The following is a 27,527-nucleotide window of genomic DNA, read 5'->3' as shown; positions in this document are numbered from 1 at the left end:
GACGCAAGCCTCCTGCATGCACATAGCACCGTGCACAGCTAGAATGTGTACACAGACACAAGCCTTCTGCACCCATACAGCATAGCGCAGAGCTACACTGTGCACACAGGCGCTAGCCTACTGCATCCATACAACATTGTGCACAGCTACACTGGGGACACAGTTTCGAGCCTCCTGCATGCACATTGCATCGGGCACAGCTACACTATGCACACAGATGCAAGCCACCTGCACGCTAACAGCTACACACAGCTGCACACTCTATGGTGCCCACTGCTATAAACAGAATGAACCTGCAGTCTACTATACATAGAAAGTAAGGCCTGCAGTCAAAAGGGGCAGTGCAATAAATGCTGGACAGTTTGAGGCCTTCTGCACACGGGGCCAAGACCTGATGCGTGCAGCGCCCCGAGTCATACAGAGATCGAGGGCACACCAAACTCAGCAGTCACTAGTCTGTCTGCAAAGTTGTGCCACTCATTTAATTTACTTTATATGGGGCACGTGGGTTCTGATATTTGTTACACTTGCCTTCATTGCTTTCATTTTGCTCGCTAGAAAGTGTAACTCATAGTTTTATTTATTTATTTATTTATTTATTTTAAAAATGTATAAAGCGCAGCGTATACCCGTAGGTGTCTTGGCGCTATGACTTAGCTGAAAATCTCAGAGGGAGCATGAGTCTACCTTAGAAAGTATTGTCCTGATCAGTTTATTGGTCAAATAACCAGGTTTTTATCAATTTTCTGAATTGAAGTAGCGAGGGTGCCAATTTTATTTCCTCTGGAAGCGTATTCCAAAGTCTGGCTGCAGAGTTGGTGAAGCATCTATCGCCCCATGTCACCGTCCTAGTGCGTGGCACTACCAGTAGATGTCTCTGTTCAGATCGTAAGGATCTGTTCGGTAGGTAATAGAAAAGTTTCTGTTTGAGAAATGCTGGTCCAAGACCCTTGAGGGCTTTATAGGTGAGACACAAGGTCTTGAATCTAATGCGATTTCTCACTGTTAACCAGTGGTAGTTCCTTATAGCTTGCTTGGTGGACTGAAACTTGGGAATGCCAGCTAGTAGCCTTGCGGCAGCGTTTTGTATAAGCTGCAGTTTGGCCACCACCCGTGCCTGAGCATTTACAAACAATCCATTGCAATAATCAAGTGATGAGAGTACTAAGGAACTCACCACTGTTTTCCCTGCAGTCTCAGGAAGATAGGGCAGGATTTTCCTGATGATCTTAAGCTTATAGAAGGCAGACGACGCAACCTGATTGGCATGGCTGGAAAAGTTAAGATTGTCGTCGAATATAATTCCTAGATTCCTGACCTTTTGCACAGGTTCTGGGGGGGCTCCGAGTGGGGTCGGCCACCAAAAGGTGGACCACTGTGGCGATAGTCTTCCAAAAATCATTACCTCAGTTTTATCAGAGTTTAGACGTAAGCAGTTCTCAGACATCCATTCCTTTATGGCCAGCATGCCTTCTTGAAACCTTACGGCTACCTCCTCACCATCGTTCTTAATTGCGATCACCAATTGGGTGTCGTCGGCGTATGAGGTAAGGCTCATCCGGTAGTTCTTGATTACCCTTGCTAAGTCCGACACATAGATGTTAAAGAGTGTCGGACTTAGGGATGAGCCTTGCGGAACGCCACATGGGAGGGCGAGCTCAGTAGATTGAAATGCGCCCAGTGTCACTGCTTGCGTTCTGTTGGACAGAAATGAAGCCAGAAGCTCCTTGGCCCTTGAGCGAATGCCCATTTCCTCGACACGGTCAATCAAGACAGCATGATTGACCGTGTCGAAGGCCGCCGAGAGATCCAGCAGGACCAGTATCGCTGTTCCTCCTTGGTCCCTGATGGTTCTGATGTCATCGGCAGCCTTTATGAGAGCAGTCTCTGTTCCATGAAGTTTCCGGAACCCAAACTGAGACTCATCCAGGAGGTTGTTTTGTTCAATATATTCAGCTAGTTGGCTGTTCATTGCTTTCTCCACTATTTTGGCCAGGAAAGGCAAACTGGCGATAGGTCTATAGTTTTTGAGAGTTGTTTTATCTAGACCCGTTTTTTTAAGGAGAGGTTTCAGTAGAGTGTTTTTTAACTTATCTGGGAAGATCCCGGATTGGAACATGGCGTTGCAAATAGGAGTAATGACTTTACTAACTACGTCAATTACTGGAATGAAGATTTTAGGGGGGCAGGGATCTAGGGATGAGCCTGTTTTTACCTGTCTCATGAGATCTCTTATCTCCTGATTCGTCACATCCCTGAATCTAGTAAACGAACAGTCCGGATTATTTCTAGGTGGTTTAGATTGTGTGTTGGTATTTGATGAAGTAACCGAAAATTCCGAATATATGTCGTTTACTTTTGAAAAGAAGAAACCTGCTAAATTATTGCAGAATTCCTGTGAATGGGGAGGGCTCAAGTCTACCACTTTCCCTGCCAGAGTCTTAACTACTTCAAACAATTGTCGACTTGAGTTTTTTGATTTGTTAATTTGCTGCTCAAAGTAGTTTTTTTTTTCCACCTGAATCATTTTTTTATAGATGGTAAGTTCGTCTTTGTACTTGGCTTTGCTTATGTTGTCATACGTCTTGCGCCAGGTTCTTTCCTGGTTCCTGCAGATCTGTTTTTGCTTTCCGAGGGTCTCTGAGTACCACGGAGCTGAAGGTACTTTCCTGTTTTTCGATATAGTTTTTAGTGGAGCATGCATATCCACCGCATTGCCTACCCAATTGAGAAACTGCCCCACTGCTTCAGTGGGGTCAGACTGAATATTCGGGCAAGTATTAGACAAGGACATCCTAAAGGTTTCGTAATCGATGTCCTTCCATACTCTGAATTTATTTTGGAAAAGGGTCTGTTTAGCGGGGTTGGTTCGTTTAATCGGTAACTGACACAAAATGGCATGGTGATCTGTCCATGTGAGAGGCAGAATTTTAAATACCTCCAACTCACTGATGTTGGAAAAGATGGCGTCCAAGGTATGTCCAGCATCATGTGTTGGTGCTTTTATGTGCTGGTTTAAGCCCAGTGTGTGACATTCTGCCAGTAGAGCTTGTGTATCAGCCTCGTCTGTCTTGTCCAGATGGAAATTTATATCTCCTAATGCCATAAAGGAGTCCTCAATGGCTAGAGGTTCCATCCAAGAAGTAAAGGCGGAAAGAAATTCTGCGCGAGGTCCTGGTGGTCTATAGATGAGCACTCCCTTAAGGTTGTGTGAAGCGTTCAAGTTGATGGCAAAGTGTAACGCCTCACATGCCGGCGCTGGTACCGGGGAAATTCTAACTGGGAAAATATCCCTGGTAATGATTGCCAGGCCTCCTCCTCTTTTTCCCCCCTGTCTGTCCCGCCTATACACCTTAAAGCCGTCTGGTACTGCTACCTGAAGGTCGGGCTCGGATGTATCATCCATCCATGTTTCGGTTACAAAAAGGATATCTATTGCGTGGTCCACAATTAGATCAGCGATATCCTGCCTATGCCTAGCCAGGGAGCGAGCGTTAATGAGGGAAATGGATATGGCAGAATGTTTGGCGGTGCCATCAGTCAGATGTTTGACTTTGTTATTAATTAGGGGAATGATGGATTTGCAATCCCTACACCCAATTTCAGCTTGATCTGAAAGATCCTCTGGGTTGTGCTGGCTACAAGTCGTCAATTGTCCTGGGTTCAACTTACGTATTTCTTCAGAGGAGTAAGTAGTCCTTTCGATATCAAATGACACAGGGGGTATGGCGCTGGGCGCGTGTCCGGCGCTGAGGGGCGCAGACGGGCTTGCCTCTGGCGCGCCTCCGGCGCGCCGCCGGCGCGCCCGCTGCGCCCGCCCGCTGCGCGGACGGGCGATGTTGTTGTTTTTATACATACTTTGGGCGGGGCGGGAGGAGGGTGGGAGGGGCGCCGAGCTCTCCGGCGAGCCTGCCCAATCTAAGATGGCTGCCAAAGGGGTGTTCAAAGCTTCCCTGCGCCTCGATAGAGCGACGCTGTGGAAAGGGGGTGTTTGTGCCTCAGCGAAGTAGTCTCGCTGTAGGGGGTGTCAGGGATGTTTAAAAGCGCTCCAAATAAAATATGGTACAATTTTTAAAACAATTAGTAAACAATTAGTAAATCAATCGTTTTTTTAGCAAAGGTGCAAGAGAGCACAGTAGACCTCCGGCTTCCGCCTCAGAGGGAAACAGCAAGCATTATCACGCGGAAACGATTTACGCCCTGTTAAATACCCAGGGAGGGCGGGAGGGGCGCCGAGCTCTCCGGCGAGCCTGCCCAATCTAAGATGGCTGCCAAAGTGGTGTTCAAAGCTTCCCTGCGCCTCGATAGAGCGAGGCTGTGGAAAGGGGGTGTTTGTGCCTCAGCGAAGTAGTCTCGCTGTAGGGGGTGTCAGGGATGTTTAAAAGCGCTCCAAATAAAATATGGTACAATTTTTAAAACAATTAGTAAACAATTAGTAAATCAATCGTTTTTTTAGCAAAGGTGCAAGAGAGCACAGTAGACCTCCGGCTTCCGCCTCAGAGGGAAACAGCAAGCGTTGTTGAATGTCACTCATAATTACACTGAAATTATGAAAATATCACACATAGCAATCTGAAACCTTGGCAGCTATACAGATGTCTCCTTGTCTGCGCGTCTTCAGGGTGGGGCTGGTGACCAATGCCATACAGTCATGCGCATTGCGCAGCAGCACAATTAAAAGTGCGCGTGACGAGTGAGGTGAGGCATCCCAGGACCCACCCAGACTACTGAGAAAGGCCGTCACCGTGCAGCGCCCTGGACATAATTCAATTATTACTAGCCCCTGCATTTGTCCTCTTCTGCTGCCTTCTTGCACCTGCCACTGAAGCTGCATTCCAGGCCTCAGGTGAGTCTGTCTGAGCCAAGGCAGGAGTGGTCCGTGGTGGCGAGGTGCCTCAGTGGGTGGGTGGGGTGGGAATGAAGCCATCCGCAGCTTCTTCCTCCCGAGCACCTGCACGCCTATTCTTTCTACCCCTTTAAATCCCCAGCTCGTTAAACTCTTTATCCCTGTATCCCCACTTGCTTTAAACATTCGTTCACCCCCTTAAGTCCTCCATTCCCTCTGTCTTCTCTGCAGCCTCATCCCCCCACCTCAGACAATGATGGCCTTAGATCAGGGTGTAACACACTGTCGCCACATGCCTAGGAACTAGATACTTTAGTGGTGAATGAGGAGGAGGTGGGTAAAAGTCCAGAGCAAGGGTGTGTACAGTGCAAGTCTTCCCTTGTACAGTACCTCAGTTCAACAAAACTAGAACTTGGAGTTTTTTAGCCATCCAGGAACTAAAGAACCGTGCCACTGCACCCGTGTCTCTCCCCTTCTCCTCCACCATGGATGCCACAGCAAAGTGCTAAATACTCATGTATTAAGGGAGGTACAGGGCGCTCCCACAGGGAAAAACACATTGGGGCAATCACCCAGTGCTTTGGATATGGTCAGGGGTCCCATAGAGACACGAACGCTCCCACAAAAACCTAAAAGGTATTCCAAACACCCTGCCTTCAGATTAGTTGGATCAGCCCATAACCTGAACTCCCCTGGTGGTTTCTCTCACCAGGTATCTGGGCCACTCCGTATGCAAATTCCTGTTCGGTCCTTACCACTAGGGAGGGCTACCCACGAGGAGAACGGGGAATCCTCACATTGGCAGCCAGTGCAAGAATGTGTATCATGATGAAGGAAGTTCTGCCTTCTGTGCCTTCTTAAAATGGTGGATCTAGGGAATGGACTACCTGTTATGCCTACTTCTAGGATACCAGTGCCGGTGCTGGCGGGAAGTATTGCATCCACCCCGGAGAAGGGCACGGTGCTTTGCCCACTACCAGGTTTGAAGTAGTGCTTAATTTGCAGAAAAATAAATTCCAGGGCTGTCATCAGGAGGACACTGCACCTTGCGCCACACATTGCCCCTGCCAACGCAGCCGATGATAGTGACAGCAGAAGTACTAACATTCACACTCTTACAAGTGTGACAGTTCGGACTGTTTCAGGCCCCAAAACAATAGGAATTTCTTGGGTGGCAGGAAATATTCGATTTTAATGTATTTTGCGTTAATAATTAACTGTTGTTAGGGTCATCTCTAAATTAGCCAGAGAGTATGGTATTTCTGAGCTATGTGCTATATAAGCTCAACCCAGTGAGCGCTATTACGTGTCTGCGTGTGGTGTACATTTTTGAAAAGTGTTGTTGGGTGCTACAGTGCACCACAACAGTCAGCTGTATGCTCTATGTGAGGTGCACGGTCAACACACCTTTGTAAACTGCTGGGAGGCCCTCACTGTGCTTTGCAGGGGGGGGGGGCTCTCATGTTTCGTTACGCCACTGGTGCCAAGCTACCAATGGGGTGAGCAGGGGTTACTTTAGGAGTGTAACTCCCTTATCTTGACTAGTAACAGAGGGTCCCCACTTGGACAAAGGTACACACAATTGCCAAACAGAGACCCCCATTTCTAACAAGCAGCCTTCTGTATGCTGACGACATTGCTCTATTCAGCCTCATGAAAGTAGGTTTGCAATGCCTGCTTAATCAGCTTCCCACATACTCAATCATAGAAGAAGACAAAGGTAGTCACGTTTAGTAGAAAAGGTCACGGGGGAGGCTGGACATACAAAAGCAACAAGATAGTGGCGCAACAATCATACAAGTATCTGGGGGTACCCTTGACTCCTAGGGCAAGGCATCAGAACGAAACCGCAGTAAAGGCTGTGGCTCTTCAAGTGACTACCTAAACTCTCTAAATCGTTGCTTGGGGCCAAGTCGTTCACCCCTGCTGGAACCATGTGAACAAAGGTCTCTCCCACATTAACTTATGGTGCTGAAATCCTTTTAGGCAAGGACAGCAGTTTACTGAACAAGCTCATTTCAGGGATTTACAAATGCATTCTGCGTCTGCTGAGGCCTTCATCTGCCGCTCAGATGAAGCTGGAACTTGGCCTTCTGGACCAAAGAGCTGTGGGCACCGGAGCCTTTCTTAATCTGTGCCACAAGCTGCGGGGCCAGAGCTGGTTCTCTTGAGGCCCTGTTATGGACAGACATCAGCACCAACGGGCCTCATGGATCGCACCACCAATTCTTAAAGGACTCTGAGCAGGTTTTGACTGCTACGAACTTTAGGACATGAATCTCAGTTAATTGACATTTAAACTGAGTATTAAAAACGTGTTCATCTCTGCTCCTACCATTCAAACAGACCAAATCTAGCGAAATGCAAGCATGCATGGGTAGTTATCAACTGAGTTCAGCCTGCACCCGCTCCCCATACCTCATCTGCATATATTCCTATCATCTGAAGCAAGAATCATGGCTCTCAGGCTCAGCATGTGGCTGTCTCTGAAGCATCTAGCCCGTTGACGCCGTCCAACAGAGAGGATTAAATGCAGGGGATGAAATCCTTTGCGCAAGTCCTGTGCCTTTGCCCACCCCTTTTGGATGAGTGTAAAACTAGACTCTGGGGTGAGTGGAACAGCCTGGGAGATCGAACTTGCCAGCAGGGCATAATAGCAGTGTTTAATCCAGACAACAACGCTTTAAACATCCGGCTGACTAAATATGTCCATACAAAAGGTTTAGGGGCTTAGAAGGCCTACTGGATGGCTCAGCAGTTCCACCTATTATGCCTCTTGGATAATGTGCATCTACCCGGCCATCACTCAAGCCCTGTACCAGCACCTTATAAGCCTCTCCCCCATGGAAGCGATGCAGAAAGCTGTCTCCTATGTGCCTACGTAATGCTCTGGAGTGTGTCCTGCGAAGATGCCATGCTATAACTTGTCTGCTGCTTTTTGCGACATTGGTGCTTAATAATATTAACGTTACTTATTTTTAATGAACAAATAGCTGCTATTATTAAGCAGCACCTGCATTTTATTTAAGTCAATAGATGTAGTTAATTTGCTGTCAGCACTTGAAGGGACTTGTTTGATCATTTTGCATTCATGCATTCATCATTTTTTTTAAATCTGGTTCTTCTATAATGTTTCAGTAATTTGCTTTCATTTATCATCTCGAACAGTTATCAGTATTGCACAATGTAAATATTTTCAATTTACCATATACAATAAAGATTATTAATACTCCAGAAACCCACAAATTAGGAAGGCAGTGTTGGAGTCAAGGGTTGGAGTAAGTCATGGTCAGTTTATGATCTGCAATTTCGTACACATCATTGTTTGTAACTCATATTCCAAATTAGGATCAATACAATGATTTTCATTACTCGATAGTGCTTCAAAACACACAGTTTTCTGAGCATTTAAAATGGAAGGTGTTACAATTAACAAATGCTATGGTAGCTTATGAGCTTCAGAATCAGGGAAGCCAGTGTTTGCCTTGCTGGGATTTAAACGTATGTTCTGTTATCACTCAGCACATGTAGAAAGATAAAAAAGGCTCAGAGGATTGTTTTTGTGCAGGAAGGTATCCGGCACAAAAACATCCTGCCTACAACGCAGGCACCCTTGCACCATTGTGCAAGGGTTCCTTCAAATGACGCAAGGGTGCCTGCATTGGCTCTAGGCAGCAGTTTGCGGACCAGCGCAGGGAGAGAGCAGGAATGTGCCATATAATGTTAAATATGGGGCATTCCTGCCCTCTCCCTTTCACACAGCGCAGTACAGCAAGGTGGCTCAATACATTGCGCTAACATTTGATAAATATGCCCCAGAGTTTGTATCATTTCCGTTTCTTCAAAAAAAAAATGGAAGCTAGCAACCATTTTCTTTAGTACGAAAGCTGATATCTGAAACTGACAAGATGACAATACTGAGCCCCTTCGGTGGACTCGCAGAGTATTGAATTCAATGGAGGAAAAGCATATGATAGGAAAGGCCAGAAGCAGAAAAAGATTTTCCAGACCATGGAGCCAATGTTACATGCAAACACAAGGATATGATGGTCGTCAATGCTTCCAGCATCACAGTGTAGAGATCACAACACACGCAGTGTGACAGGTGAGCAGTTCTAGCACTTGCGGTGTGGGAATCCTTTCCTCTCAGCCTCAGCACTGGAGTGACGTCTTCTGTGGTGAATACAAAACACAAAGGGAACCCTGACCCTAATCAAAGGATACCAGGGAACAACCCACCAGGGAAGTCAATAATAAGAGCAACATGAACGGGAAGTTCCCATAGATCTAAAGGACAAGTGGATTACAATATAGATATTTGCCCACAGAGACAACTGCTGTTATCAAATCATTTTTATTTTTTTATACGTACAAATTATTATTTCATTACTTCAAGGAATCTATAAATATACAAAATTAATGTAGCATCAGCCCAGAACACCACAGGACAATAAAAACATTTTATGTACAATAATCACTCATACCATCAGGCATACCCACATCCAAAAGTCACCACATACAACAAAAATGCTATAAACTACAACCACATTCTCAAACAACAGGCAGAAGAAAGCGCCGACGCGCGTTTCGGAAAAAGTGCCACCATAGGGTATTCCTTCATCAGGGAGCAAGACATTCATTTATATGTAGCCATCATGATCCTCCAACATGTGAAAAGGAATGAAGTTTTTACTCAATTCGAGAGTTTCTGGGCATACAGCAGCTTATCACAGCGTATCTGTGGGCAAAAACAATTTGTGTAAGCCAAAGTATAGGCAATATTTATTTTAATTAAAAAAACGGGGAGAAAAGAGACAGGTCAAAATTGGAGTGTAAACACAATGCAAATCATACATAGACACACATATCTACAAGCAAAACATTTTCCACAGAAGCAAAATACAAATCTTGCTCTGTATTAGTAGTATCCAATGTCTGAGGATAAGTGTAGGTAAATAGCAAGGGGGTGGGGGGGCGGGGGGGAAACGAAAGGGGAAAGGAACCTTATTACTACAAAAGGTAATACTAACCACCATACAAATAGGCATAGGGTCGCCTGAACATATTTTCGTCATTTTACCTACCAGAGAAAAAACAGCAATATCTGCACCTTTTAAACCAAAGGAAGGAGATCTCTCAGAAGTAGACCGCTAGCAGGGCAAAGGACGAATGATGGACGAACTCTGAGGACTGTATAAAAAAGAGTTTCTAAGAATAAATACATTCCTAATATCTGGGATGATACATACGGTTTGATTAAAGATGGAACAGAGGCTCCTCACCTATATTTTCACATCAACAAAAATACAGCCGGGAGGCAGAAATGCAGCAGTCACCACAATCGCGAGTACAGGAAACGTGTATAGGTTGAGACACTGTGAAGGAAGAGATAGAAAGTATATATATGGCAATTCTCGTTTTATCTCAAGATAAACAGGAATAGTTAGACAAGGGCCCAACCAAAATTGCTTTCTAAGTTGGTTTAAGATAGGGAGCCAATTAACAGTGAGGATGGAAAACAACGACTGAACCAATGCAAACACTGAATGTCCACTAAATGTAATTCAAGCGTGTATGTTTCAAAATAACCAGATGTAGATAGTTACCTCCCGGTTATCACGGATAAATATGCGGGCGAGTAGGACCAGTTATCGGTATATCCATTAGGACAGGCACAGTAAAGGCAAGAATTGCACTTTTGATGTATTTTCTAAAAAAATATCAAAGTGCATGATTAAGCACCCGATCATAGATAGGCTCAGAACAAGCTCACTACAGGCATATGGGCTTGTGGTGTTGGGCCTGAGGCCCACATGACGCTGCAATGAGTGACGCCGACACAGGATAGTAGGTGGTGTAAAGGTGGACGGTAAGGCCTAACACGTGGACAGAGCACAACTAGCAATGGACACAGGCACTGATTACTAGTTAGTCGGAAAGACCACGAGCGGTCTTCCGCTTGTTTATTTATACCTAGGGGCGAGCCCGCCCCAAGGCTGCGTGTGCGTGCATGCTAGAAAGGATACATTGTAGGTGAGAGCCCGAGTGGCTCTCTACATCCCTCCTTGATTTTAGTCCTTTTCAGCAGGCACTTTCTGAGACTCGTGTTCAGGGAGATGACCAGGCAAAGTCCAGCAACCGTTGACTCGGCCTCGGATTGGGCCGCAAGTTGTAGCGACGATCCTGGGTCCGAGGTAGTTCGACAACCCCAGCCGGGGTTGTCCTCGGACCTTCGCTTACATCTTCGACCCTTGGCTGACTCCGCCCGACATCGGGGACTGGTGGCATTGGCCTTGGCGAAGTGCCCTCTCTTGACGGGGTAGGTGCTGGACCAGGAGAGTTGTCGAAGTCCACGTCTTCTGGGTCTCTGGGTTCCACTCTCTCTGCTCTCTGAGGCACATCGATGGTGTCGGTTACCTTCCTGAAGCATGAGACATTTCTCGTCACAGCTTGGCCGTCTCTTCTCGCTGTGATCATGGTCCCTTGCACTCGTTCCACTATCCACACTTCGGGCTCAAAGGGCGTCCGAAACTTCCATCCGGGATGGCGATCCTTGACAATGACCGCATCCCCCTGTCGGAGGGCTGGTTCTTTAGCGTGACGATGCACACTTGCTTTAATGTTCGTGGCTTGGCGTCGAGCTTGTATGGCCTCAGCGTCCCTCTCTTCCGGCACCCACGTGCTTGCAGTGGGGATGCCGTCTCTCGGAGCTCGCTTGAACAGTACATGGGAGGGAGCACACTTGGTCGTTGAGTGGGGCGTCTGACGGTAGGCTCCGAGGAATTGGTCCAGGGCAGTCTCCGGGTCTTCACCATTGTCTACGGCTATCCTGAGTGCTCTATTTAATGTTCGCATCAGCCTCTCGACTTCTCCATTGGCTTGGGGCCACAGGGGTGTGATTTTACGGTGCTTGATCCGGAGAGCTTCCAGGTAGGCCTGGAACTCCCTCCCTTGAAAGGGCGGTCCGTTGTCGGACTTGATTTCTTCGGGGAGCCCCATCGTGGCGAACACCCGGTTTAAGACCTTCTTTACTTGCGGGAATGCAGTGGACGCGATGACCTCCACGATTGGGAATTTTGAGAACGAATCAACCAGCACCAGCATGTGCCGGCCGTCCGGGAAGCTGCCAAAGTCAATGCTGAGTTGAGCCCACGGGGTCTGGGGTGCTTCTTCCGTGAGCACGGGTGCTGGGGCAGGCTCCCCGCCAGTGATCGTGCATGCGTGGCAAGACCGTATCATTGCTTCCACCTGGCTGTCCATCGCGGGAAACCACACTTTACTCCTCAAGCGGGCCTTGGTCTTAGCCATACCTTGGTGCCCTACGTGAGCCAGGCTCAGGGCTCGTTGCTGAAGACCTTCGGGCATGACGATGAGATGTCCGCGTAGCACCACTCCCTCATCTCCGATGCTTAGTTCACTGCGTATTTGCCACAACTGCTGCCTGGCATGACTCACTTCTGGCCGGAGGCTGGAGGCGCCGTCAAGAAAATGGGCCCAGCGATTTCCTTCAAGGGCCTGTCGAACTTTCACTAGGGTCTCATCCGCCGCCGTGGCGTCGCCAATCTCCTTGAGCGTCATGTTCTCAGGGCACGCTGCTAGGGTGATCATGTGCACGATCTCCTCTACTTCTTCTCCGTCTTCGGCGAGGGACGGTGGCGGGACGACGTCAGGATGTCGCGACAGGTAGTCGGCGGGATTGTGTGCTCCCGGTCTGAACACCACCTTGAACCGGTATCCCTGCAGCTGGACAGCCCATCGTTCGATGCGCGGGGGAGCTAGTCGTGACGTTCCCGCAAAGAGAGGCAGAAGGGGTTTGTGGTCTGTGACCACTGTGAATTCCTGTCCGCAGAGGTAGAGGTGAAAGTGCTGGCACGCCCATTTGATGGCCAGGGCTTCTCTCTCAATTTGGGCGTACCTGGTCTCAGTGTCCGACAGGGCCTTGCTGGCATAGGCAACCGGTTTCCACTCTTCAGGCCCGTACTCTTGCAGCAGAACGGCCCCCAACCCTACTGGACTGGCATCTACAATCAATTCGGTCCGCCTGCGGGGCTGGAAGTAGGCCATGGTGGTGTTGTCCAAAAGGCTGGCCTTGATGGTCTGGAACGCTTTGTTAGCGGCGGCGGTCCAGTCCCATTTCTGATCAGCACGGGTGAGGGCTCGGAGGGGCTCCGCAATGGCAGCGAGGTTCGGGATGAACCGGCCGCAGTATGTGGCCATGCCCAAGAAGCTGCGGACTTCAGTTTGACTCCGTGGGGTGCTGGCTGCTTTGATGGCTTCCGCCTTCTTGGGATCCACTTTTAGGCCTTCCCTCGTAAACGTGTATCCAAAGAAATCCACTGACTCTTGATAGAACGCACATTTAGCTCGGTGCAAGGTCAGGCCGCTGTCGGCGAGTCTTTGCAGGGTCGCTCTCAAGTTGGCATGGTGTTCCTCGAGGGTCGTTGAGTACACCAGGATGTCATCACTCAGGTTGATCACCCCTCGTAGGCCGGATAGCACCTCGCGAATGGCGTTTTGAAAAACTTCGGCTGCCGATGAGACACCAAAGCTGAGCCGAGTGTAGCGACGCAGCCCCACGTGCGTCGAAAAGGTGGTGATGTATCTGCTAGCCGGCTCTAACTCAAGCTGGTGATATCCTGAGTTGAGGTCCAGCTTTGAGAACCACTTCGCCCCGTTGAGGTCAGCTATGATGTCATCCATAGTAGGGGTGATGTGCCGTTCACGCTTGACAGCGGTGTTGGGGAGCCTCATGTCCACGCACAAACGTATGGCTCCCGGCTGCTTCGGCTTGGGGGCGACCACCAGGGGTGAGACCCAGGGCGTCGGGCCCGACACCTTCTCGATTACCCCCAATTCTTCAAGTTTGCGAAGTTCTTCCTCCACTTGAGGCCTGAGGTTGAAAGGCACTCGCCGGTGCCTGAGAGCAACAGGTTTCACGGTTGCGTCGATATGCAGCTTAAACTTCTTTCCTTTGAGCTTGCCGAGGCCTTTGAACAGTTCCGGGAAGTCTTTTAGCATGAAGTCTGCATGAGCCTGGTGCACTTGGTTGGCGAAGAACACCAGTCCCAGGTCCTCTGCTGTGTGGCAGCTCAGGAGGGTGCCCTTCTTGCCCTCGGTGATATGAAACTTGGTCACTGTGGAGTACTCCCCATTGACAACGGTGGTTTGGATCACTCCACAAAGAGGCATGGGTTCCGTCCCTCCATAGGTGTAGATGCGTGCCGCGGACGGTGCCAACGTTGGTTTCGGGGACATGCGCTCGTACTGGTCCGAGTCCATAACATTCACGGACGCCCCTGTATCGATCAGCGCGTTGACACTCGTCCCGTCAACTGAGACGGAACACATGGGAGGCGGCCGCCTTTTCGTGGATGCACGGCTCACGTAGGAGATGACATACACTTCGTCGTCTTTATCGTCTTCGTACCTGGGCCGGCGGTCTTGTGCCTCTGTGTCGGGAGGGGGCCTCTCCTGGTCGAGAGACAGCTGTCGGACACGCTGTGCTACTGTTCTGGCGCGCGGGCCTGCTGATCGGAACTTCCCTCCCCGACAGACGGCGGCAAAATGATTCAGACGTCCGCACTTGAGGCACGTCTTGCCTTTGGCGCCACACGTGGCTGTGGCAGGGTGGTCTTCCCCGCAATACCCGCATTGATTGCCTCTTGGCGGGCCACCTCGCGGCCTTGCAGGCGGGAATCGTCTGTGGACCGCATCCACTCGTTCTTCTTTGATGGTCGGTGCCCTCGCCGCCGACGGGGCGATCACCGGGGTGCGCAGCGCTACCTCCATCTCCTCTGCACGGGCATCGGACAGTTCGTGCGATCTAGCCAGGATGAGGATCTCGTCGAGAGTGATTCCTGGTTGCCTAAGTATTAGCTTCCTCAGTAGCTTTGACTTGCAGCCAACTATGATTTGATCCCTGATTTCGTCACGAGGATTGGTGAACGGACACGTGCTTGCAAGCCGTCGGAGTCGAGTGTAATACATGTCGACCGACTCTGAGTCTATCTGCCATGCACGTTTGAACTTGAACTTTTCAAAGTCATTGTTAAGCTGAGGATCAAAATGCGCGTTGAGGGCCGCGACAGCGGCATCGTAGTTATCCTCAGGCCCGGTGTTGGGGAGCGACTCAAACAGATCATAAATCTCTTGACCCCCATATAGGATGAGGAGCGCCCTCTTCACCGTCCCGTCTGTTTCCCTAGTGCCTTTGAAGTAAAGGTTGAGGCGACCGACCCATGCTTTCCAGCGGATAGCAGCCGTCGCTGGGTCCGCAGATTCGCTGAACGGCGGGATGGGTGCTGCGCCGGCATGCTGATGCGCATGAGGCGCAGGTGTGGGGGGACCCACTGGGGCCACCGCTCCAGCTTGAGCTTGAGCCTGTGGTTGAGCTGCGGGCAAGACCGGTGGCGGCTGGATCGCCTGCTGGGGGGGCTGGCCAGCCCCGTCCTGGGCTGCCCCTGTCGCGTTCTGGCTCATGGCGTGGCGTCACGCAGGCCGTGCAGGTGCTTTCCGGATGTGGGTGTCGTGTAGACGGGGTCAAGGCCTTGACCCCGGGCGCAGGGGGCGCAGACGCGATGTGTGTGGGGCACTTGGAGCCCTTGACGGTAGCTGGTGTCTCGCAAAAGCCCTTGCTTGCTGTGTTGCGCTATATGCCCTGCAAAAGTCCTTGCATTTGCCAATGCTTGATGTAGTGTGCCTTTTGCAATAGTTCACTCTCCCTGATTAATCCCCTTCAATTTTCCTTGTGCTCGCAGAGGCCCACGGAGCAGCTGTGATTGTAGGCGGCCGGTGTGCTGCGAGGGCAGGAGTGGAGCGGGAGGGGCTTGGTGCCGCGCTCCGTGCATTGCGCGGTAGGGGCGCTGCACGCGCGCCTCTGCCGGGAGTGAAGGCGGATCCTCCGCAGGCAGCAGCCACGTGGTATGGCGTCGGGGATCCGGGGAACACCAGCGGCCGGCAGGCGCACCTCCTCCGCGCAGTCTTGCGAGGCGAGGCCGCGCAGGCGGGGCAGACGGCACACTCACCCGCAGGATCCAGAAGCAGCGCGCCGGCTCCACGAGTCCTGCCGGCTGAAGGCGCTCCCTCACGGGAGACGCGTGGGCGGGCCTCGTCAGGAGGGGAACCAGCACACAACAGCGGGTGGGCACCGCAGCCGGAGGCAGGCAGCGCAGCAGGCCGGAGGCACCGGGCACACGTGGGAAGAGAGCCGGCCTCGTCGCCAATGTAAAGGTGGACGGTAAGGCCTAACACGTGGACAGAGCACAACTAGCAATGGACACAGGCACTGATTACTAGTTAGTCGGAAAGACCACGAGCGGTCTTCCGCTTGTTTATTTATACCTAGGGGCGAGCCCGCCCCAAGGCTGCGTGTGCGTGCATGCTAGAAAGGATACATTGTAGGTGAGAGCCCGAGTGGCTCTCTACAGGTGGGTACACTGGCCTCGAGCACGTGCACCCGGGGCCTTTTATTAGCGGGGTCACGTGATTCATGACACCCGTGATGGATGGGTGAGGGGGTGTAGTGTGCCCAGCCCTCGAGGGAGTGGCTGGCAGACAGGAAGCTGGCAAACACTAGAACGTGTCCCGCAGGACAGTACATTCCTCCCCAACTTTATTGATGAACAAACAAAATGCTAGTCCAACCAGTGGGGATAAAAAGACACAGTGGACTAGTTACCACAGGGTCCATCAGTCTCTGGAGTCAGGTGGCTGGACGACAGCAGACCTGGACTGGTGGCTTGGCTTGCGGAGGAACCTTCTTGGCGGCACCCATAGTTTAACCTGAGATATCCTTGGCTTGCCGACAGCTCATTGATGGTGATATGTCTTGCTGCTTTGCCTGGTTTCCCCTTTTGCTGACATCCGTGATGGTCCGTGGTGGTTTCTAACAGTTCAGTGTAGTGGGCTGCGTCACAAAAATGGATGGAGTCCTACAGGAGAGTTCACAGAGGTGTGGCTAAGCCGACGGTCCTTGTTGAACGGCTGGGTTGTGACCAGATACCTGTCGGTGGGGCAGAGTCTCTGCTCGCTCTCCCGCCTGGGGAGGCCCGTTGTCGGGGTTGCTGCGGGACTGTAGTAGGGCTGCGCTGAGAGCTGCTTGTGTGCCAGCTGGTGGCAGCTGCAGGGCCGCGGAGGAGCCATTGCTTAGTCGACCGCCCAACTCCCACGGGTGCATGAGTCGTGGACTAGACTTGCCTTTGCCGATTCGGTTCCGGTGTATGCCCGGTTCACAGGGGGCCTCTGGTTTCTTTTGTCTGCTGGTGTGTTGACGGTGCAGGACCCCAGTCCGCCGATCTTCTGGGAGTGGTGATGTTTGACGCAGGTGATGACGGCTGGCGTGGAGGCAGTGGCCAGCCATGTGGTGATGGAATGACAGATGGTGGTGACTTGCTGGGAGTGTTGGGTGTCCAGGTGGACTTGGCAGCCGTGTGCCTCTGCCTTTCTGAGCTGGAGTGTCTATGACGGCTTGACACAGAGTGTGGGGGTCCTCCCTTGCCTGGCTTGGGGCCACTGCCGACTCCATCTTGAGGCGGTGGATGGACGGACACTCTGGGCTGATCTCCACCCTTGATACCGGAGGACAGGAGCATGGATGCTGGTCGACTCAGACTGCTGACGCTCGGGATGGACGGTCGCCTGGGAAAACGTTGGGATGAGATGTGGGCTGCGCTCGCTGCAGCACATGCTTGGTCCAACCGTGGCGCTGCATCCTGGGACGTCGGTCCGCCTTGGTGGCTGTCTGGCGTGTCAGGGTGTGCTCCTTGGCTGGCTGTGAGTCCTCGGTTTCCTCCCTTTGTTGGCTTTGTTCAGCCCACCTGTGCTCATCCGGTCTGTGCTGTCACTCTTCTTCTTTTCTCCGAGGGCGTTGCGTGTGGACCTCGAGGCAGTGCTGTTGTGGCACCGGCTTCTGCATCTGCTCTGGCGTGCTTGTATGGATTAGTCACTTGGTGACGTGTTTCCTGCTTGCTGGGCGACGTGACGTCCGGTCTTGTGTCGCTGTTTGTTGGAGCACATGGTGCTGTGGCGGCCTGCCACGTGGGGTGTGCGACTCCTCTCTTGCCTGTGGTGGGTCCCTGCCGACTCCATCTGGAGGCAGTGCGAGGGAGGACACTGTTGGTGGCCTTCGGCCTACTGTAGGGCTTCGCTGTGGCGGTGGAGGTGTGTGTGCTCTCCAACCTGCGTCCAGCAGTGTTCCTGTGTGGAGAGGTTTCCTGGGTGCTGACTGTGCAGTCAAGTTCACCGGCGCGACCTCCTGCGCGCTTCTAGCTTGGCGTGTCCTTTTGAGTGCTTGGTCTCGTTTGTGGACGCTTTTCCTGGCATGTGGGGTGCTTGTTCTGCACCAGTCTTATCCTTGTGCTGTCAACGGGGACAGCTCCCTTGAGTCGTTGCTGTCTGTTCAGCTTGCTTGCGGCGGTGTGGAGTCTACAGTAGCGCTCCTACTGCGGTGAGTGTCGCCGTCTGACTCTAGCGGCTGGTCTGTGTCTTGGACTTCTTGGGGCCTTTGGGTGGGCATGGACGCATTTGCGCTGCCACCGACTACTTCTCCTGTGTAGCTGTGGCTCCTTTGGCTGTGCACGGCATTCCGCTGATCCTTGGTGGGATTCCTCTTGCTGCGAGCGTTGTGCATGCTGTGTGGAGGTGCTGTGTTGTGCACTACTACTGGGGACACTGTGGCTACAGTTCAGGTGCTGGTTCGGCTTGCTGCCACTGCGAAACCATGCTGGAGTGATGATGCAGGTGTGGGGCCGCGCACAGCTTGGTGGGCCCCAGTCCTTGCAGGATGCTCTTTATGGTCTGTTGTTGGCCACTTTGTGGGAGCTGAGGACACTACGTGATTTCCTTTGGGCTAGGGTGACGTGGCTGCTCCTTATACCTGTGTGGGCTTAGACATTCATCTCAACTTAGCATTACCACTGGGCATGGGGCCCATCAGTGTCAGCATTTCTGTGAAGACGGGGTCTGGGATCTTCCTTGCATGACGAAGTTCCCATTCTGTAACTGCAGGACTTCCTTTGTACCGTATTAGAGTGGTGTAGCTGCAGTAGCACATGTGGCCACTGGGTAGCAGTACAGCACTTCGGTTGTTCCGGTCCTGGCATTCGTTCTTTAAACTGCAGGTCGTGGAGCTCCTGGCTGCGACGTGGGGAGGCTACCCTGTGTGCTGTAAGTCTTCTGTGGAGGTAGGTGGAGCGTTGTGGTTGTGTTCGTGCAGGCCTTTTATGGTGTCCTGGTGTGGAGGGAACAAATGGGCACTGGGGCCGCTGGCGGCACCTGCGGCGTGCCGTAGCTTTTTATTTTATTCCGAGTGCCGGCTACGTGGAATCAACAGGGCAGGCAAGAGTTCAGTCCTGTGTGCAGGCGTTCGAGGGGCCCCCGTGGGGAGTTGTTGGCCGCCAACAGTGCCTGGCGGAGGAGAACTGTATCACCGCCCGGTATGAAACAATGCAGGCACAGTTTATTTCACAGAGCGCGCTGCGGCTCTCTCACTGTTGTGTGTCTCCGGATATATTGCCTGCGGGGCGGCCGCCAGACGGCGCTGCCTGCAGGCTCCGTCCCATCACAGTGAATTGGCTCAGGGTCTCTTGCCGATCGACACCACCCTCTGTGGCACGTCTCTGCTGGGCATACATCACCGTGTGAGGACTGTCGTGGTGCTCACGGTAACGCAGTGAGAGGGAGCGGGTGGGGCTTTGAGTGTCGCAATGTTGCGGTCTTCTTAGGGTCGCTGGACTGTGTGGGTCAGGGAGGCGGCTACCTCTGCGCAGATGTAGGTACCTTCGGGCATGGCGGGGTTCAGCGCTCTCTTGGGGTTCAGGCGACTGCTGGGAGCAGTCTCTTCTTCCTTCCCTCTTAGTGCAGGCTCAGCGAGCGTGATAGCCTGTGGTGCTTTAGGGCTCGCAGCGACTTTGACTGACCTCGGTTGCATTGCAGCCCGGTACCGGGGGTGCATTGTCGGCAGTGAGTGGGCTCCTGCCCGGACCTTCAGCTGGGATGCCGGTTCAGAGAGTTGGTGTCCTCCGTCCTCCGCCGCGCGGCCACGGCTGTGGAACCAGCGATGGGGCCATGTGCGATCCTCTGTGCACTGATCCTTCCGGGGCAAGGAGGCGTGAATGGACGACCCACTTCACCTCTGTCACAGGTGGTGTGACCGAGCACGCCGGGGTGCTGCTTGCCGGGATTATCTCCTCCTTCTTATGCGGAGCAACAAAAGGGCAGCTCAGCAGGCATGCGGGGTCAGCTACCCGCCTCGTCGCCAATGTGGTGTTGGGCCTGAGGCCCACATGACGCTGCAATGAGTGACGCCGACACAGGATAGTAGGTGGGTACACTGGCCTCGAGCACGTGCACCCGGGGCCTTTTATTAGCGGGGTCACATGATTCGTGACACCCGTGATGGATGGGTGAGGGGGTGTAGTGTGCCCAGCCCTCGAGGGAGTGGCTGGCAGACAGGAAGCTGGCAAACACTAGAACGTGTCCCGTAGGACAGTACAGGGCTCACTGCTAGTGAAGAACTTACTTGTAAACGTATTACGGAGCTCTCAAAATATCCTTGACCGGGAGAACCCTCAGCGCCAAACCGGAAGGAATGTCCCCGGGTGAAGGACCCGGTTTATAATGTATTTTCTAAAAAGATATCAAAGTGCACGATTAAGCACCCGATCGTAGATAGGCTCAGAACAAGCTAACTACAGACATAAGGACTCACTGCTAGTGAAGAACTTACTTGTAAACGTATAGCGGAGCTCTCAAAAAATATCTCTGACCGGGAGGAACCTCAGCGCCGAACCGGAAGGAGTATCCCCGGGTAAAAGACCCGATTTATACCGCGTTCGAACTGGAGAATATGGTGCACTTGTGTTAAAACGGTCAGATGGAACTGGACCGATAACTTCAATCCCGCGTGATGTTAAACCCAGGGAGCGAAAATGGCGCAATTTTTAAATATCTTGTTTACTAGGCGAGAAACTAAAAAGTGACAACGAATTAGTACGTCGCCTGCGTTTTTTTAAAAAAAAGCAAGGCTCCAAATTCCCTCTCAATTAGACAGACAGTGAATCTGTAATTAATTGGATGCAGAGTGGTATCAAAAACCCCGTATACAGAAGGTATATTAATTCCTAGCAAAACATACTCTCTTTCTATGGAGGAATAACCATAGACAAAGGACTGGAAGGTACAGCTCCGTGGAACAAAAAAATATATTATCACAATATGTATAAGAAATAAGGAATGAATGGAAGAAGGGGGGGGCACATAAAAAAATAAAAAAATAAAAAATAGAAAAATGAAACCTAATATCGGTGTGTGGGATTCACCAGAAAACAAAGGGAATGTCAAAACTAGAAAATGAATTGTAAGAACTCTGGAAGAACATTTCTTTATTGAATCACATTCTCCCAAGGAATGGATTCATTTAATCCAGAGACAGCCGTCTCCAGAATAACAATCCAATACACCTCCCTTTTGCTCCGCAGAGCGTCAGAATTTCCATCCTTTGGACAGTGGATCCGCTCCAGAATAAGCCACCTAAGGTCTTCAATCTTATGTCCGACATCTATCCAGTGGGCCACAAGAGGAGCTCCCGGCCGGGAGTTTCTGATACATGATTTATGTTCAGAGAAACGCAGACGGAATTCTCTGCTTGTTTCCCCCACATAGCCCTTCGAACAGGGACAGGTAAGTAGATAGACCACGTTGTTGGTCTTACAATTGGTCATCTCTTTAAAGTTGATTTTCCTTTTTCCCCATTTTAGCTCAGGGGTACAGATAACTTGGTCACAGGCGTGGCATCCGCCACATTTGTGACTGGCCGTAATGGGGTTAGTACCAGTAATGCTTCTTTGAACAGAACCTATGGGCTCAGGTACCGATGCCCTCACTAAGAAGTTTTTAAGGTTCTTATTGCGTCTGAACGCAAAAATGGGTTTTTCTAATCTGTCTGAGGTTTTGTCCAAATTGAGAAGGTGCCAGTGAGAATTAATAACAAACCTTAGTTTGTCATTAAAATTTGAATGAGTTGAGATCATCACAAGTTTATTGTCCTCTGTTTTATCTTTCGGTTTCAATAGACTCTCCCTATTGTAGTACTTCGCTCTTTTATATGAGTCCCTGATGTGCCTTTTGGGGTAGCCTCTGTTTATGAATTTCTTTTTCATAATTCCGGCATGGTATTCAAAATTACTTAATTCAGAACAGTTCTGGCGGAGCCTAAGAAACTGGCTGAATGGAATACTGTTTCTTTGGCTCCGCGGGTGATAGCTATCATACAAGAGCAGAGTGTTGCGTGCAGAGGGCTTAGTGTAGAGAGATACTTCGATCTTGTTGTTATTCTCTAGGATCCAGACATCCAAGAACTCTATTTTATTCGAGCTGATATTAGTGCTGAATTTGAGGTGTGGATCGCAGAGGTTAATCCACAGAATGAACTCTTCCAATTGTTCTGAGGGGCCATGCCAGATAAAGAAGATGTCATCGATATACCTATTATACTGGGTAACATTCTCAAAGAAGGGGGCAAGTTCGTTGTAGATATGCTTTTCTTCGAACATCCCCATATAGGCATTAGCTACATTAGGGGCACAAGCTGCTCCCATGCTAATTCCCAGAATTTGCTTGTAAATGGTTTTATCAAATTCGAAGAAATTCTCTTTCAAAACTACGGCATGGCATTCAAGAACAAATAATTTTTCAAAAGAACATTCGGCACTGTCTAGCATCTTTTTGACTGCTTCCAGTGCCCCTTTTTGTGGAATATTCGAGTATAGCGCCTCAATATCCATTGAGACGAGGAGGTCAGTCTGAGGATTAAATTCTAACCCTTCAATTTTGGAAATCAAATGCCCAGTATCACGTATAAAAGCAGGGATGCTACATACAACGGGGGTAAGGCAAGCATCCACATACTTTGAAAGCGGTTCTGTCAGTGATCCAATGGTGGACACAATAGGTCTAAAGGGTGGTTCTGTAAGATTTCTATGTAGTTTAGGGAGTCCGTATAACACCGGTATTTTGAAAAAGGTTTTATTCAACTAGTCGAACTCCTGACTACAGATTGAGCCTCTAGATAGGGCATCGTTGGTAATGTCAAAGATTTTTGTCATAATTCTTCTCGCTGGATAGTTGCTGACCTTGGTGTAGTTTTTTGAACAGTTGAGCATAGATACAATATGCTCTTTATATGTGGAACTATCCAAAAGGGCGATGCCACCTCCCTTGTCACATGGTTTAATGATTACAGAATTGTCAGCCGACAAATTCTTTAAGGCCTGGTACTCATCATATCCAAGATTATAACCTGATTTGGGGACATATTTGGCAAGGCTCTGGATTTTAGTGCCCACCGCCTTCTCAAACACACCAACCTCAGGGCCAACCTAGGTCGCGTCGTCGATCCGGCATCCAGCTCTTCGATCGCCTCTCACCGGGAAGGACACCGGGTTCTGGCTGTGGACCCTGCAGCCGAGAAGTGCTCTTTGTCGCCCCGTCAGCACCTACAGTCACTTTTTCGGTCCAGAAGGCACCGTCGCTGCCGCAGAGTGATTTCCCACTTGCAAGAGGGTATAGGGTTACTGGAAGGCCGCACCTACATCTCGAGTGAAGAGGAAAACAGCCGTAGACCCACGGTGAGTCCCCTTCCAGGTGCAGACTCGAGCTGCCTGGAGGTTCTGCACGCTGCCGCAGAACTGGGGAGGCTCCTTATGCTCTCCCACTGCGCTGCCCGCAATCTTTCCTTCAGAGCCGGCCAAATTGGGGGCAAGCTGCTTGGCGGCATCGCCGGGGCGCAGAGCTCCTTGGGAGATCTGTTTTTCAGAGCTGCTCCCTCCTTTCTCCTCATGTTTCCTGGCAGCCGCACACGTTGCTGCGGAACTGGGAAGGCAGTTTGTGCTTTTCCACTGTGCCTCCTGCCATTTTCACTCCAGAGCCATCTGAATTGGGGGCAAGCGGGTTATGGGCATCAACAGGGCCCAGAGCCCCTTTGGAATACAATTGTTTTGGAAGTTGCTCCCTCCTGTCTGCTCCCGTTGGCCGGCCAGCTGCATCGTAGCTGCAGAGCCCCCTAGAGGCTTTGTCTGGACTGCCCGCCCTCCTCCCCCCAGGTTCCGATCAGCCGATGGTCGTGTTCCCTGCTGCTGGGGCGTGTTGCTCCATCTCCATTGCTCACAAAATGGACTGCAGTCTGGGATCAATGGATTGCAGGGAGGGGTGATCCCGGAGGGCCTTTCTCACCCTCCTCTGAGCGCCAAAAAAAAAACACGTTGGAGCCTACAAAGAGCAATAAAGTAAATAAAAAGCAAAAGTAGACTAAACACCCGGATGTTGCCTACAAACAGGCAACCATCTTAAGTTAGCCTGGGCCATCTTTCTCCTGCCTAAGATGCAAAAGTACAATCTTGCTATAGTAAAAAAAAACAGAGGACTACTTCTCCATGTTTATAAAGGCTACAACACATCCTCTGCTACAACCCACAAAATGGCAGCCATCTTGTAACGTCTTTGCTGCATTTGGTCCATCTAACTATTCTGTGCAGATTTCCTCTTCTTTAATGCCCTCGAAAATAAATGTTCTCCCTCCCTGGCCTGCTTTGTCCCCTTACTTCTCCCTATGAAATACATATTCCTAGCTTTTCCTCAAAAGGAGTGCGAACCGGTCCCTCCACCCAAAACAAGGAAAACCACATCATGGCTGGACCATCTATGAAACCTAGAGGAAGCAACGCCTATTCTATTCTATACGCTGATAATCTATCTAAGAATGCTTCCAAAACCTTCAAACACAACTTCCCCCCCAAAAAAACAGAAATTCTGTTCCTTGACCCCTCCTTCGAAGCAAAGAAAGGTATAATAATCAATGACCTTATATTTTTCACTAGAAAAATGGCTTAATGGCAACTTCCTTTTCTAAGCTGTCTGGCTCTGTTCTTATTCAAGCAGCCAAAAAAGACCTAGAACAATTCGACATATACTTTTCCACTCTAAAAGCTGACACTCCACCCATTGTCCACCTGGAACAAACTGTTTCCTCTATCTCTATCTCTCCTGAATCTCAGAGACTCGAAAAACCTTAAATGGAACAATCTAGCCTGCCACTGTGAGAAAGTACTCACTCCTACTAATAACATGCCCGATGTCAATGATCTCCCTGCTCACTACAACCCCACTGTTACCAAATTATTTGACCAAGTAGCCCCACCAAAACTCAAAAGAATAACGGATAAAGACAAAAACCTGTGTTTCAACTGAGCCCTGAATGAAGAGAGACATAAACTAAGACAATCTGAATGGAAATGGAGACAAAATTTCTCCACCCTTCAACTCAAACTACTAAGAAAATCTAGAAACTCCTATAACGAAAGTATTCTACAATCAAAAAAAGACTTCTTCAGATCGTAACTAGACAATGCCAAAAATAGACAAAAGAAACTCTTTGAAATGCTAAAACAGCAATCAAACAAATTGGCCAAAACCGCACTCATGACTTTGAAATCGCAGCTAAGCAGTGAAGACTTTTCTTCATTCTTAACGGCTAAAACCAACTCCCTCCAACACGAGTTCAGGCCTGCAGCAAACAACTTAGCTACCCTAAAGACCACACGAGTTGAAAATCCTATTCAACTTGATCTGCCTTTGCATAAAAACAACTTTCATTGGTCTACCTTCAAACTTTACGATCAATGATATTAAAAATACCTTAGCGACTATCAAACCCAATAACCACTTTAATGACCCTCTCCCCTCAAATTGCCTACCTCCCAACTACCATATCATCTCCCCTCTCAGGACCAAAATCATCAATGCCTCGCTCTCGCAAGGTCACATCCCGGATTGCCTAAAAATCTGTCAAGTCACACCTATTCTAAAAAAAACGACAGATAACCCCTCTTACCCTAATAACTTCCGACGAATAACCAACATTCCCATGCTAGCCAAGGTTTTTGAAAAAAATGTGTTCAGCGACAATTAAACCAACACATCAATGATTTCAAACTACTGGACGACTGCTAATCGGGTTTCAGCAAGGGCATAGCACAGAAACAGCAATTCTTCATATAGTCGATGACGTTCTACTCGCTCTCGACCGTAATGAAACTTGTCTACTAGTCCTGCTTGATCTCTCGTCTGCCTTCTACACTGTCAATCACGACAAAATACTAAAAACTGGAGACAGGATGGGACTATCTGGCACAGTCCTTCAATGGCTCAAATCATTTCTCGAAAACAGAAGGCAAACATTTATGGTGAATAAAAATCTCTCTCCCTCTTCCCCTAACTTACTAGGAGTACCACAAGGTTCAACTTTATCCCCTGCGCTATTCAACCTCTATGTCGAACCACTAATCGAAGTACTACAGCAGGCGAAGATCTCCTTCCACATGTACGCGGATGACGCTCAACTGTACATCAAGATCACTTCAATTGAAGAGATCTAGATGATGAATCAAGCTCTTGAGAAAAACGTCCACTGGCTAACGACTAACTTCCTCAAGCTAAACTAGCAAAAAACAGAATTTCTTTAAATTTCCCCTCCAAAAAACTCTCCGGTGATAAAGGAAAGGACCAAGATGATCACTGCTCTAAATTGCACCCCAATTCTGCTGGACTCCACCAAATCGCTAGGAATCACACTGGATAAGAACGGTAATATGCAAACACACATCAACCTGTTGGCTAATAATGCCCGCTTTCACCTCAGCTATCCCAGAAAAATGAAACAATTCATCGAGAAAACTGTCCTAAAAAATGCATGTCAGGCTTTAGTCATTTCGAGGTTGGAGTACAGATGTACTTCCCTTTGGGGCTTCCCAAAATCTCAATAGCCCCTTTAAAAGCCTGTCTCAATGCAGCAGCAAGACTCCTAACAGGATCTAGGACATTTTACCATATCTCGCCACACCTGAAAGTGCTCAACTGGCTACCCTACAAAGCTAGAATTCACCTAAAGATGGCCTGCATCACTCATAAAGCGTTGACCACAATACCCCCCATACCTTTCCCAGAAACGTACAATATCCGGAGGAAACAGGCACTCTAGGAGCTCCGACAATCTACTGCTCAAACCTTCACGCTTCAGCAAGAAAAAAGCTTTTGACAGAGCATTCTCCGGATCTGCACCAAGAATATGGAACTCACTCCCTCCGAGCACCAGAAAAATCTTTTCAGCATCATTATTCAAAAGGGAAGTCAAATCATTCCTGATCAGCAAATTCCTCCCTTAACAATCCTCGCCATCGTGGGCCCTATCAATCACACCAGTTAACTCTCTGACTTGCCCTTGAAACTCTACTCCCGATTTCACTCCTGCCTGCTTTAAACCAATCTACTACTACAAACTTGTTTCTATAGCTCCTGTAGTGACACCCTCGTTTATATGATTTGCTCGTACTTGAACTTGTTCCTACTTCACTGAACAAATCATCTCTATTATCGTTCTACTCTCTGCCGAACCTTACTAAAATGTTTTTATACTTGCTTTGCTTTGTATTGTAAAGTGCTCTGATACCCTACTCAGGGTCTTGGTCACGCAATAGAACACACTAAAAAAAAAGGACACAAAGAGATGATGGACAGAGCGCTGAAACTTTTCAGACTCTCACCTCCAGTCACAGATCTGAGTTGAATCCATAATCATTCTTTAGCTCACTTTGCCACCCCAGTTCAAACATACCTATATGCAAATTAGTCT

The 27,527-nt window shown here is 49.7% G+C and overlaps 1 long non-coding RNA gene across 1 annotated transcript; it reads right to left on the bottom strand.

Moving 5' to 3' along the window:
- Positions 1-9,280: 9,280 nt before the first annotated feature.
- On the bottom strand, positions 9,281-20,747 carry LOC144755592 (uncharacterized). Its single transcript, XR_013594939.1, has 5 exons — positions 20,571-20,747; positions 20,364-20,470; positions 10,129-10,221; positions 9,931-10,036; positions 9,281-9,584 (listed from the first exon to the last, which is right to left on the bottom strand). It is a non-coding gene; the product is annotated as an uncharacterized LOC144755592 (long non-coding RNA).
- Between the last annotated feature and the right edge of the window lie 6,780 nt (positions 20,748-27,527).

The sequence above is a fragment of the Lissotriton helveticus genome, chromosome 5_1 (assembly GCF_964261635.1).
Source record: "Lissotriton helveticus chromosome 5_1, aLisHel1.1, whole genome shotgun sequence".
NCBI classification, from domain to species: domain Eukaryota; kingdom Metazoa; phylum Chordata; class Amphibia; order Caudata; family Salamandridae; genus Lissotriton; species Lissotriton helveticus.
This window is presented reverse-complemented; position numbering and strand designations above follow the sequence as displayed.